This window comes from Ruditapes philippinarum, unplaced genomic scaffold (assembly GCF_026571515.1).
Source record: "Ruditapes philippinarum isolate M1 unplaced genomic scaffold, ASM2657151v2 ctg7665_1_1_1_1, whole genome shotgun sequence".
Classification (NCBI taxonomy): Eukaryota; Metazoa; Mollusca; class Bivalvia; order Venerida; family Veneridae; genus Ruditapes; species Ruditapes philippinarum.
The window spans coordinates 66,412-78,006 of NW_026852023.1; positions in this window are offsets into that span (position 1 = coordinate 66,412).

Genomic DNA, 11,595 nt, shown 5'->3' on the forward strand with positions numbered 1-11,595 from the left:
GTATATGATAAATCATTATATTAAAGGTATAGCATGTGAGAACTTAGCAGCTAACAGTGAGCTAAGCAAAAAGGCATTTCAATCTATAAAAGGAAAAAATGTTCTGCCAGAATGCTCAGCTGGCTAAGCAATCTAGCAGGACACTCTTGAATATATAGTAAAAATGCTCTGCTGGAATACTTAGCTAGAAAAGTAATCTAGCGGGGCATTCCTTAATATAGTGTAAATCATGCTCTGCTTTAGCTCAGCTGGCTATGCAAACAAACGGGGCATTCTTAAATATAGAATTAAATTTATTTGCTGAAATGCCGAGCTGGCAGAGCAAATTAGCGTGACATTCTTAAATATAGTGTAATAATGTTATGCTGGAATGCCAAGCTAGCAGAAAAATATAACGGGACATTCCTGAAAATTGTGTAAAAATACTTAACTGAAATGCTAAGCTGATAGGGCAATCTAGCAGAGCATTCTGAAACAAAGAATAAAAATGCTCTTCCGACATTCCTGAAAATTGTGTAAAAATACTTAACTGAAATGCTTAGCTGGCTGAGCAATCTAGCCGGGCATTCAAAAATATGATGAAGAAATGCTCTGCTGAAATGCCGAGCAATCAAGCGGGCATTCCTAAAATAAGTGTAAAAATGTTCTGCTGGAATGCTCAGCTGACTAGGCATTCTAGGAGGGCATTCCGAGATATACTCGTAGTGCAAGAAATTCCTTGCTGCAATGCTCAGTTCGCAGAGCAATATAGTATTCTAGCAGAGAATTTTTACACAATATTTCAGAATGCTCTGATAGACTGCCCTGTGAGCTAAGCATTCAAGCAGAGCTTCTTTTTTACTAGATTGCTTAACCAGCTGAATATTCCAGCAGAGCCAACTCTGCCAGCTCGGCATTTCAGTAGAGCAACTAAACTATAATTAAGAATGCTCTGCTAGATTGCTTAGCCAACTAAGCATCAAGCGAAGCATTTTTACACACATTTTATGAATGTCCCGCTAGATTGCTCTGCCAGCTTGACATTCCAAATGTCAAGCCTAGCAATGGGGAAAAAAGTTGTTTCCTTGAGCAAGCAACTTAACACTCATTGCAGTGATGATGATTCATCAGAATCAGACACACACAATTAGTTAAAATTATATCAGTACATTGCAATATCGGTTTTGCCATCACTGAATACACACGCAGATACGCAGGAGTTTCTTTTATATTGTTTTAAAAAAATCAAAATTAATCCCTAAAGATCATCAAATAAGAAGTAAAGTAAATGTTAGATACTCGATACTTAGTTTTAAATATATCTTAGCTGATTTCTATACGAACAATTGGCAAACTGTGGTCCGTTCTACCATGCGTTTAATAAAAACAAAATAGATATTGCATCTATTTCTTTAAACTGGTCACTCCTATCCGAAGATTGGCAGCAAGGGGCGAAATGTTGCGATTGAACGAAAAGCACCATTCATAAAAAGATACGAACAAACACGTCAGTACATTATAAGCTTCATTGTTTAAAGCAGAAGAAACATCGAATGTAATGATATGAGCAAAGAGTCAACATGGCTAAACAGGGGTTAAACAGGTTTTTGTAATTATCAAAGTATAATCATTCTAGATATTAAAACTTTCTTTTTAAATTGGAAAGTCCTTTATATCGTACATTGCAATGTTAAGATCAAGCTAATTCTGATTTTTTGGTCTTTTTTTAATATATTTTTTATTCTGGTCCTGTGAATTCAGGCACAACATGCCTGCAATATGCCATCATACCATGTTTCTTTACAATAAGCCCGTTTCGTGCTAGCTGTGAACGACAAATAAAGGCAGAAATAATGCAGTATGCAAATATTATTATGATTTGTTTGAAAATAAAAAAAATATCTTAAAATAATGAAGATAGCAATGTCTCACAAAATTCTCCACATTTTGATAAATTAACATATAAAAACCCTGGTATTCAAAATAAAGTGTATAGCCAATAGTGTTGACAAATTAATCAAAGTTTTTATTCTTACCCAAAAGTTTCATAGTTTGTTGCTGATGACATCAAATCGTTTGACATAACAAAAAAAAAATATGTCATAAATTTGTGAAAATGTACAGATTATAACATTACGTCAATTTTTTTCTGTGATGACGTCGAATTCTGTCAAAATGAACTCTCTAAGTTCTAAATTCATTTTCTGTTGAAAATTGACATTTTTGTTGCTAAAGAAAGAGACGCCTGAAGATGAGCTGAAAAGCCAGGTCCATTTTTTACAATTATGCTTCTTGAAATTCTACATTTGTAAGATTGTTCATATACAAGGACAAAAAGGTACGACAATGGTAATGAAACCACTTGCAAAATTTGATGATAGGAGTGGTGGTCATCTTGCGTTTGAAGGTGACACTGAATGGTCAGATGTATGCTATATAAAGACCAGCGATACACACTAGCATATAGCTCTCAAATTGTGGATAAGGACGTTACGCATTTTTTTCTAAGCAGCACACCTCCAGATTTATATTAATTATCATGAAAACCGAGCCTGCAGCATTTTCAACTATGTTGTGTTGGACTTTCTTAAGGAATTCTTATTTTCTCTATTTGAAAATTTTTTTACTCAAGTCTGGACCAGTTACGTTTTTGCAAATAGTCAGATCATTTCCTCAGTCTGATTTTCCAGAATCAAGATTTGTATTGTGTAAAATGAATCAAATATAAAAAGCCTTGCAACGCTTTTCACTCATATCAAGCTATAATAATTGCATCAAAAACATATCTGAGTATTTTCCTTCATTATCCTTTGCAGATCTTTCCTTTTCAAGTTCTTCACTTGATCTGTTAAAACTTAAAATATCATTTGATTAGCCTTTTAGATCTCAGTGAGGCTACTTTTATCTTATTGCAAAATATAATACTTATCACTCGCTATAAATCATGCAACTAGTGGGATTTTGTATATCTGACACAACTGTCTTGATTTGAACAGTTGGATTAAGAGTGACCAAAATCCTGGCATTTTGTTTATCGTAATACATTGCTTTCGGTGGATGAATTGTGGGTAATGGTTTTGGTTTTCACTTTACCTAAAAAAATTGAAAAATTGATTTATCTTATTAATAAACTAAAAATGGACTATTCTTTTGTTTGAAAATGTTTTCTGGTAAATATAAAGGAAATTACGTTCCATTGAGAGAGGATTTTGAACTACAAATTGCAAGAGAGAGAGAGCTCGCCGCTATGTATACATTTTGGTTAAAAATTTGTAACTTTTTGCAGAGCTACGATCTTGAAATCGGGTTATTGTACATAGCGCTAGACATTCCAATTTTTATTTAATGAAGACATTTTTTTCGAGCTAGAAAATAATATACATGTATCTGTTTTCATTTGCTTGACAATTTGACAAAACTATTTTCTGTGCCACTGCCGGTATTAATAGCAAACGAAATGCATCGGCACATGTTTTTTCTCGGCGTCGCGAATTATGTCTTAAATTTCTTTTTTCTAGACGAATACGATCCGTACAAGTTGTTATCTGAACTATTCAACTATTTGACTAAGGCATGTATTAACTTAAACATTTTAATGAAGAAATAAAATTGAATTTCATATTAACAGACTAGTGTGATAATAAGATATAAAAAGACTATCCTTCCTCCTAACATTTCAACTACTCGCCACATTTATTTTAAATGTCCTTTCTTTTTATAGATAAATGCCCCTGATTTATAGGGACATTATTACTTTGTCATAAGAAATCATGTATGACAAAAAGTGGAACAAAAGAATTCAGAATATTGCAAGGTGTCATGTCACTTGTTTTAAAAATGACTAGAGCCTGATGAATTTTCTAGCACAACAATTCGAAGAATAGTGGTGCTATTTTACTCCTCTTGGTGTCAGTGTCCGCGTCGGCATACCACTTTGGTTAAAGAATTGCGTGCAACATCTTTCACATTATATTCCATGCACCACTAAAAATTGTTGCTTGTTTCTTCGCAAATGTTTCTAATATCCTTTGTAATAAGAATAATCTGAAGACATGCATTTAGTTGCAAGTGAATACTTTCAGTGCAAATGATCATTAATCTTCAATGATATTACATGTAAAAAATAAGTACGAATGTTGGGTTCAAAATAGGCCATGATTCTATCAAAAACATACTAGAGTCATTTGAATTGTTGTGCTAGAAAATTCATTAGTCATTTTAAAACAAGTGATCTCAGAAACATTTGCGAAGTAGCAACGAGCAAATGACTCTAGTATGTTTTTGATAGAATCATGGCCTATTTTGAACCCAACATTCGTACTTATTTTTTACATGTAATATCATTGAAGATTAATGATCATTTGCACTGAAAGTATTCACTTGCAACTAAATGCATGTCTTCAGATCATAATTGGGTGTTCACTTTCCGAGACAAAATTTATCCAATCCCCGTAACCCTAACGTGGGTTTTACTGAATTATGGTCCTTGTGAACTTACAGAAGGTTTTTTTTTTCTTTAACCCATTACTTCATGAGCATTTTGTGAAAAATGGCTGTTTTCATTGAAAAGTCTCCCGTTACAAGTTCAAATTGCTATAATACTATAAAAACTGCTTGAACACTAATCAAAATTGGCACAAATGTTGACTGGACCATTGCCCTTGCAACAACATGCTCAGGTTTAAATTTCCTGTTACCATGGCAACGAGGGGACATCTCAAAATTGCCAAAAATCACTATTTTGCGTTGATTTTTTCCATCATAATTGATTTCAAAGTGCTGCAACTTCTCAATGGATTGAGATAGAGTCAAATGCATTTCAGCGTTGGTTACACGTTACCTTATGATCAATCTGGGGTCATTTATAGCCTCTCACAAGTCCAAAATTTTCTTGGCGATGAGGGGGACTCCGCCCCCCTTCAAACCCCCCAAACAGAAGGGGGCACTTCCCCCTTCTGGCAACCCCCCGATGTATCTTTTGGTTGGGGGCCGCGCCGAAAAAGTGGTCACTTTTTTTAACAACATTTCTCAAACAAAAACAAGTGTTAAGGGCCAAAATAATGCATTTTTTCACCATTTGAGACAACAAAAAGGGGGGGGGGGGTGAAAAAGGCGTTAAAAGGCGTGTATATGAAGTAATGGGTTAATCTTTATACAAATGTTCGTGGAAATTAATGGAGGTCACTATCCGATTACTTTTCAGAACGACTGAAAACATTAATTGGACACCATATACAAATATATATGTTTTCGGAATCATAATTGGAGGTCAGTATCTGAGCCCCATGAACTCAACATAGATTTAGACTGAATAAATGGCCTATTGTAAATTTAGAATAATTTTTGTTAAAGTTTTGCAAGGAATGTCAATCTTCAAAACGACATGTATGTACTGGTGGTATTAATTTGAAACTTTTAACACATAACATCAGTTTTCGAAAGAAAACTGAACATTTTCACATGGAACCTAATACGTGGGATCATCATCGGAGGCCACTTTCTAAGTCCCATAAAACTCTGGCATAGCATTTTACTGCCCTTTGTGGATTTAGAAAATTCTGGATACAACATGAATGATGTTTGGCCCTTTGTGGCAGCATTAACGCAATGCACTTTTTTGTACGTCGCATCCAGTGCATTCACCACTTTGATTATCTTTGGCAGTCATGTTGATATTTTTAACAGCTTATCTTTACGCTAATATAATTTTACAAATTTGTAAAATAATAAATAGGTGCTATTCCATACTGTTCTGATAATGACTACATTCTAAAAATTTAATATGGCGACCATCTTGGATTTTTGCGGCCATATTGAATTCGCATAACCCGGATTCGAGGCTTAAACAAGAAGTATTTTATCAAACAACAAATGTGCCAAGTTTCATGCTTTTCAAGAGAAGTACACAATTTGCCAGATTTTATGCACGATTTATTGGACTTATACCTATAAGAATACAAAAAGGACGTTATTGATGATGATGCTGATTATTATTATTATGATGACGATGTTTGATGAATAATGATGAAAAATACAAGAATATTTATGATAATGATGAAGAATACAATATTTATGATAATGATGAAGAATACAATATTTATGATAATGATGATATGTATTTAATTATGCTTCTAAAACAATTTCAAACATCGAAGAATATGTAAAATATGTACTGCAAATATTAGTCCACATTATATGTGATCATTAAGATATATGCATTCATTTTTTATTGACAAAAATTGACTTTAGAGAAAATAAATTTCTAATTACCTCCCTTAATTAACATAAAATGTAAATTTCTAATGATATAATGTAATATCTTTGCAAATAATGCTTTTAGGGATTTACAATATTGATAAATCTTCATTTGAGCATTATATTTTTGATATAAAACCACAAAAAATTGTGATAATGATCATGATGATAAGTTTTAGTCATAATAATGCTGATAGATGATGATGATGATGATTTCTATTCATTCGATATAAGGCTAGAAAAATATGCAAACTGTGGTGAAATATAAATTAACAATAACAAATTTCTCGTTTCAATGATGCAAGGAAACTATATAAATGATAATGATTATTACAAGTTTATTTGTTGCACATGAAAAGCACGTAAACATGTATAATTATAGCTTTTGCAGCTGTCAATCGTATTTCGTGATATGGTTATCTTTCTAGGAGTGTTCGACGTGTCGAAATTCTTTGTCACTTTCACGCCTATAGTTGCATGGTCGTGTTGCGAATATCTTCTTTCTTTCAATAGCCGAGATTCCTGTCAAATACATATATCACGACTCGTTTATCATCACGTGCTTCATGGACTTACAGAATTTGTTAATATATTAAAGCTTAAAAAATATATAATATATAACATGAATAAAATCAAAGTCTAAAATAATTTTAAAAAATGATGAAAACTACATCTCTGGTCCTTTAATATTTAAAGAAGAAAATGTACTAAAATATTGTATCAAATTGTATCAGAGGAAACATTAAGACGCTTTTTTATCTTTTAGCAAGGCTTATAATATATGTTAAAGGCCTATTATGTACAAAAAATTCTTTTATTTTTATTTTATAAAAATCTTTTATTTTTGGTGTACCTTTATAGCTTCAAAATAGTTACTCATTGACCAATTATACCTAGTTAATCCTATTCATCTGTTATTTTTTGACAAAAGAATACAATTATATTAAAGTAGTATTTTGTTACTCCTTTGTTTACATTTGCTACTTTTATAACAAACAATTTAATATGTATCGCTATTTTCTTCAAATAACAAGCATGTAACATGCTCTGGTACTGTTACTTAAATATTATAACACTCAGATTTGCACCTTCTAAAGAAGTAAAAGAAAATCACGTCTTAGGCATAATTTGCGTTTAAGTAAAATATATGTGTTAGACTTATAATAAATAACAAAATAAAAAGAAGTCAATCATACGTTATGTAAAAAGACAATTGTTAAAAAGTTTTTTCTTCTTCTAAATATCCATATGTTTTAGGTCAATATTGCCTTACAGTCATAAATTTTTACCACCTTATCGCCTTACAAAATTCGATTTTCGATCCAATTATGTTCACCCGTTACTGTTTTTTGAATATAGCAAAAACTCTCGTTCGTATACTTTTGCTCAGCCATAAATAGCAATAGGGGTTAGCGCAGTTGTTAATAAGATAGAGTCTTGTGAGAAAAAACATCATTATTTTTCCAATGGAATTTTTCTTGTTTTGCGTATAAATCAAAACAGTATTAGCTATCATTGGAATTATGGTTGAAAAAATAAATACTAAAGTAACAATAAACATTAATTTTGTTGTCCTTAGAGCCATTCTGTAACGGCCATTCAAAGGCAATGTTGCCGTTGATGCGGGACGTAACTCGGGATTTATTCCTGACGCGGTATTTATACTTGACGTGGGATGTATCCGTGACGCGGGATTTATCCTTGCCTTTCTCCTTAAGATCATCACAATGCTAACGTAGCAATAAACAATAATGGCACAGGCCAATGTTGTAGTAATAATGTTTACTGTAACGGAAATCTTTAGATACATTCCTTTTGAAACATCAAACATACATTCTCCTACATGGTTATTTCCAGTGCCAAACGTAAGGATTATTCCAAAACTAGCTGAATACCCGAATGCTAACAAGCAACAGTAGATTGCTCTCTTCGTACTCGAAAGCTGTTTAACTGTTTTAGACTTCCACAACCTGTCCACTGCGACGCATGCTATTATGATAACAGATGTCATGTAAGTCAAATATAAAACGAAAAAATGAAACTTGCAACCAAAAGACGATCCAAACTTTGGCCACAACTGATTCATTATCATTAAGTAAATTGGTATACAAACTATCAGTGATAATATATCAGATATGGCAAGGAATGCAACAAACCATTCAGTTACAGTTTTCCTCTTGGTTTTAAAATGTACTAAAATAATCAGCACGTTTGCAGGCAATCCTGTGAATAATACAAAGGTTATAAAGCATATTAAAACACTGCGGCACCATTGGGGAACTAAAGCCACAAGTCCAACATTTGCACTCGCAGGATGTCCATTTAAACCCGATGAAATATTTATCAATGTCACATTGTTAATCATTTTCGATTTAAGTTTCAAGCTTTCATCCAAATCTGTTCTTTAATCCAAATCTGTAATTACCTTATCTTATCTTATTACAAGTAACTCCCGTTTTCTTTTAGAACAATTTTTTTTTAATTCTCTTGGTACACAGTACACTTGATTTGTTTTAAATTAAACATTAATAATTCATTCAGTAAACAAATAGTTATGTAAAAGTAAACATAAGATTAATGTCATTTCATCACAGTTTTTGTTCCTATATAATGAGGATGATATGATTAAATCAAAATACACAAATGTAACATTGACATGTTGGTTCCAACAGAAACTAACATGTTATCAGCAAGTAAAGCAGAATAGTTGTGAAACATCTATATGGATAGGGCGTATATTTCTCTGCCATCAAAGTCTGCATGTGTTTCTAAAAATAATATATTATTCTATGAGTGATGAGCATCACAGCTATAAATGTTTCTAATTGGTTAAAACAGACACAAACTAAACCAGTTATAGACACGGCGTAATATCAGTAAGGTGTTATTTGGTGGCGACATTATTAGAACAACCAAAGGATGGATAATAAATAGAGGATATTTGTTTGTTTGTTTGTGTGTAAGATGAAATTTTATTTGATCGAGTGGGCTTTAAAAACAGTATTCTCACGAGTGGCGTAGCCACGAGTGAGAATACTGTTTTTAAAGTTCACGAGATGAAATAAAATTACATCTTACACAACAAACAGACAAATTTTCTTTTTATTTTATGCTTTAAAACAAGTTAAAACGAAATTTCCAAAATTTAATGTTAATATTAAAATCTGTTTCCCCCATTGAGAGCCCCATTTAGAGGGAATTTCTCATTAAAAACAAGAAGTCTTGAGCTGAAAAATAAGTCCGCCAATCAAGGTTAAATGACGGTGATATTTATTCATTTTATTAAAAAAAATATGAATGATCGCTTGTTTTAATAATAAAAACAAACAATTCTTGTAGGAGAAAAAGTCCAACCATCCATCCATATTTCTGTTACTTACTGCGAATTTATATTAGACCTGGCTTTGTAAAATGTAAGCGGCAGCCATTTTTTAAAGTTGTGTATTTCATGGGAGGAAAATAATTGTGTAAGATTCAGAAGGATATAATTTGGATTTGTTAGTCATACACCTTTTTAAAAGAAAGAAAACTTATTTGAGGATTGTAACAGACAAAAATAAGTGTTGACAGAAGTGAAAACATTCAGAAAAAGAGCTAGGAAAATGGAAAACTTGGAAGCTTGCTAAGGCATTGTAAGGAACGCTGGGTTGTTTTACTTATTTTACGAGTGATGGCTGTCAATGCTTTTCAATTTTTCATAAAGCATACGGCAGTTATTGCTCGTAGGATACTTTAATATGCCCAAATGTCATCAAGAGCAGTTTAGCATGGGGAAGGGATGTATTTTTCAGACTGTAAAAACGAAACAAAAAAATTTAGAGACGAAATTTTGTGATTGGAATTTGAAGGAATAGAAGAAAGTTTTCTCTCTTTATTACTTTTGACATTTAAGTTATTTATCTATTTCAGCTTTGCTATTTTTTTTAACAGCCTGATATTGTCAGAATTGTCAGTAAAAATAAAATTGAGGTACCACATGGGGAAAATCTTAAAAAAGTAGTTTCGTCATTGAAAAATGTGAAATTATATTTTGATAATTTTCACTGTGAAATTATCAAATATAATTTTCACAGATAAATCAGTAATCCACTGAAAAGCATAAAATAAATCGATTTAAGTAGGTTTGTTTTTAATAATTCCATCATAGTGAATGTATAGGTCATAAATAGGCCTTTGGTAATGACAGGAAACTTTAAATACTTTGTTACTTAGTAAAATAATTAGTCTGAGTGTGTACTTAGATTAAACATAATTAGAAAATAGCATATAAATAATAAAATATTTACAATTGTAAGTTTTGGACATTGTGCATAAAGAAGCTGTCGTGTTATTAATAGAATATATTCGCAAAATGGTAAAAAGACTGGCGACGGTTATCCGATATTGACATTGAATATCTTTCACAGCCTTTTAGAGAAACCATCAACAGAAAAAACAGCTGTCGTCAAAAAGATCTGTTACACAACACCACTAATTTAAAGGTATTACCTTAAACTAGCACTTCTTTTGTGATAGACCTAATTACAGACCGATATCAAATTCCTGCGACTGTTACTTATCTATATTTTGCATATATAATATTGGTACCTACTCACGATAGTTTGGATGTTGTACATTAAATCGTGACACATCACAAAAACATGATTGCAAAATATTATAAGTATTAAACCGCTTTTTCTTCAACTCTATTTAGGTCAAACATGTCAAAAGAGACAAATATTCTAAAATGCATATGCGTGATAGTAAGATTTTGTTATAATGTAATAAATGTTCCTTGGTATTTTCCATCATGCATTTAAATATTAGATAGGTGACATACAAAGATCGATTTTCTCCTTTTCAAATTTCTCTTTCTCACAATATTACCACCTCTAATTAAAGATAAATCAACAAACATTGTTAAAATTCCTTGAATTGTTTATTTTGACGCGTCATTTTGAGGTCGACACGACTTTCCCTGGACTCGCCCATATGGGCACTCGATGGAGAGTATATATAAACTCAAATACACACAATTATCAGCCATTGTCCGTTTTGGCTATACACCATGGAGTACACATATTTGAAAGCTACAATGTGAATAACATGAATAACGACCATAGCAAAATAAATAAACCTCAAACAGGGCTCAAGCTGTTGATGGCCATTTGCGATAATCTTATAAGATTATTATTGGCATTGCATTTTGACAACAGAAACTGGCGATTATTCGTTACTTCCAACAGTGTTTATATATATTTATATTTAATACAGACACATATATTATACAAGCATTGTGCTCTTCTGAAAAACAAGCCATTGTACCAATATGCCATGGAACATGTTGCTTTAAAGCGATCAAATATTTGTAGTTGTACTGGT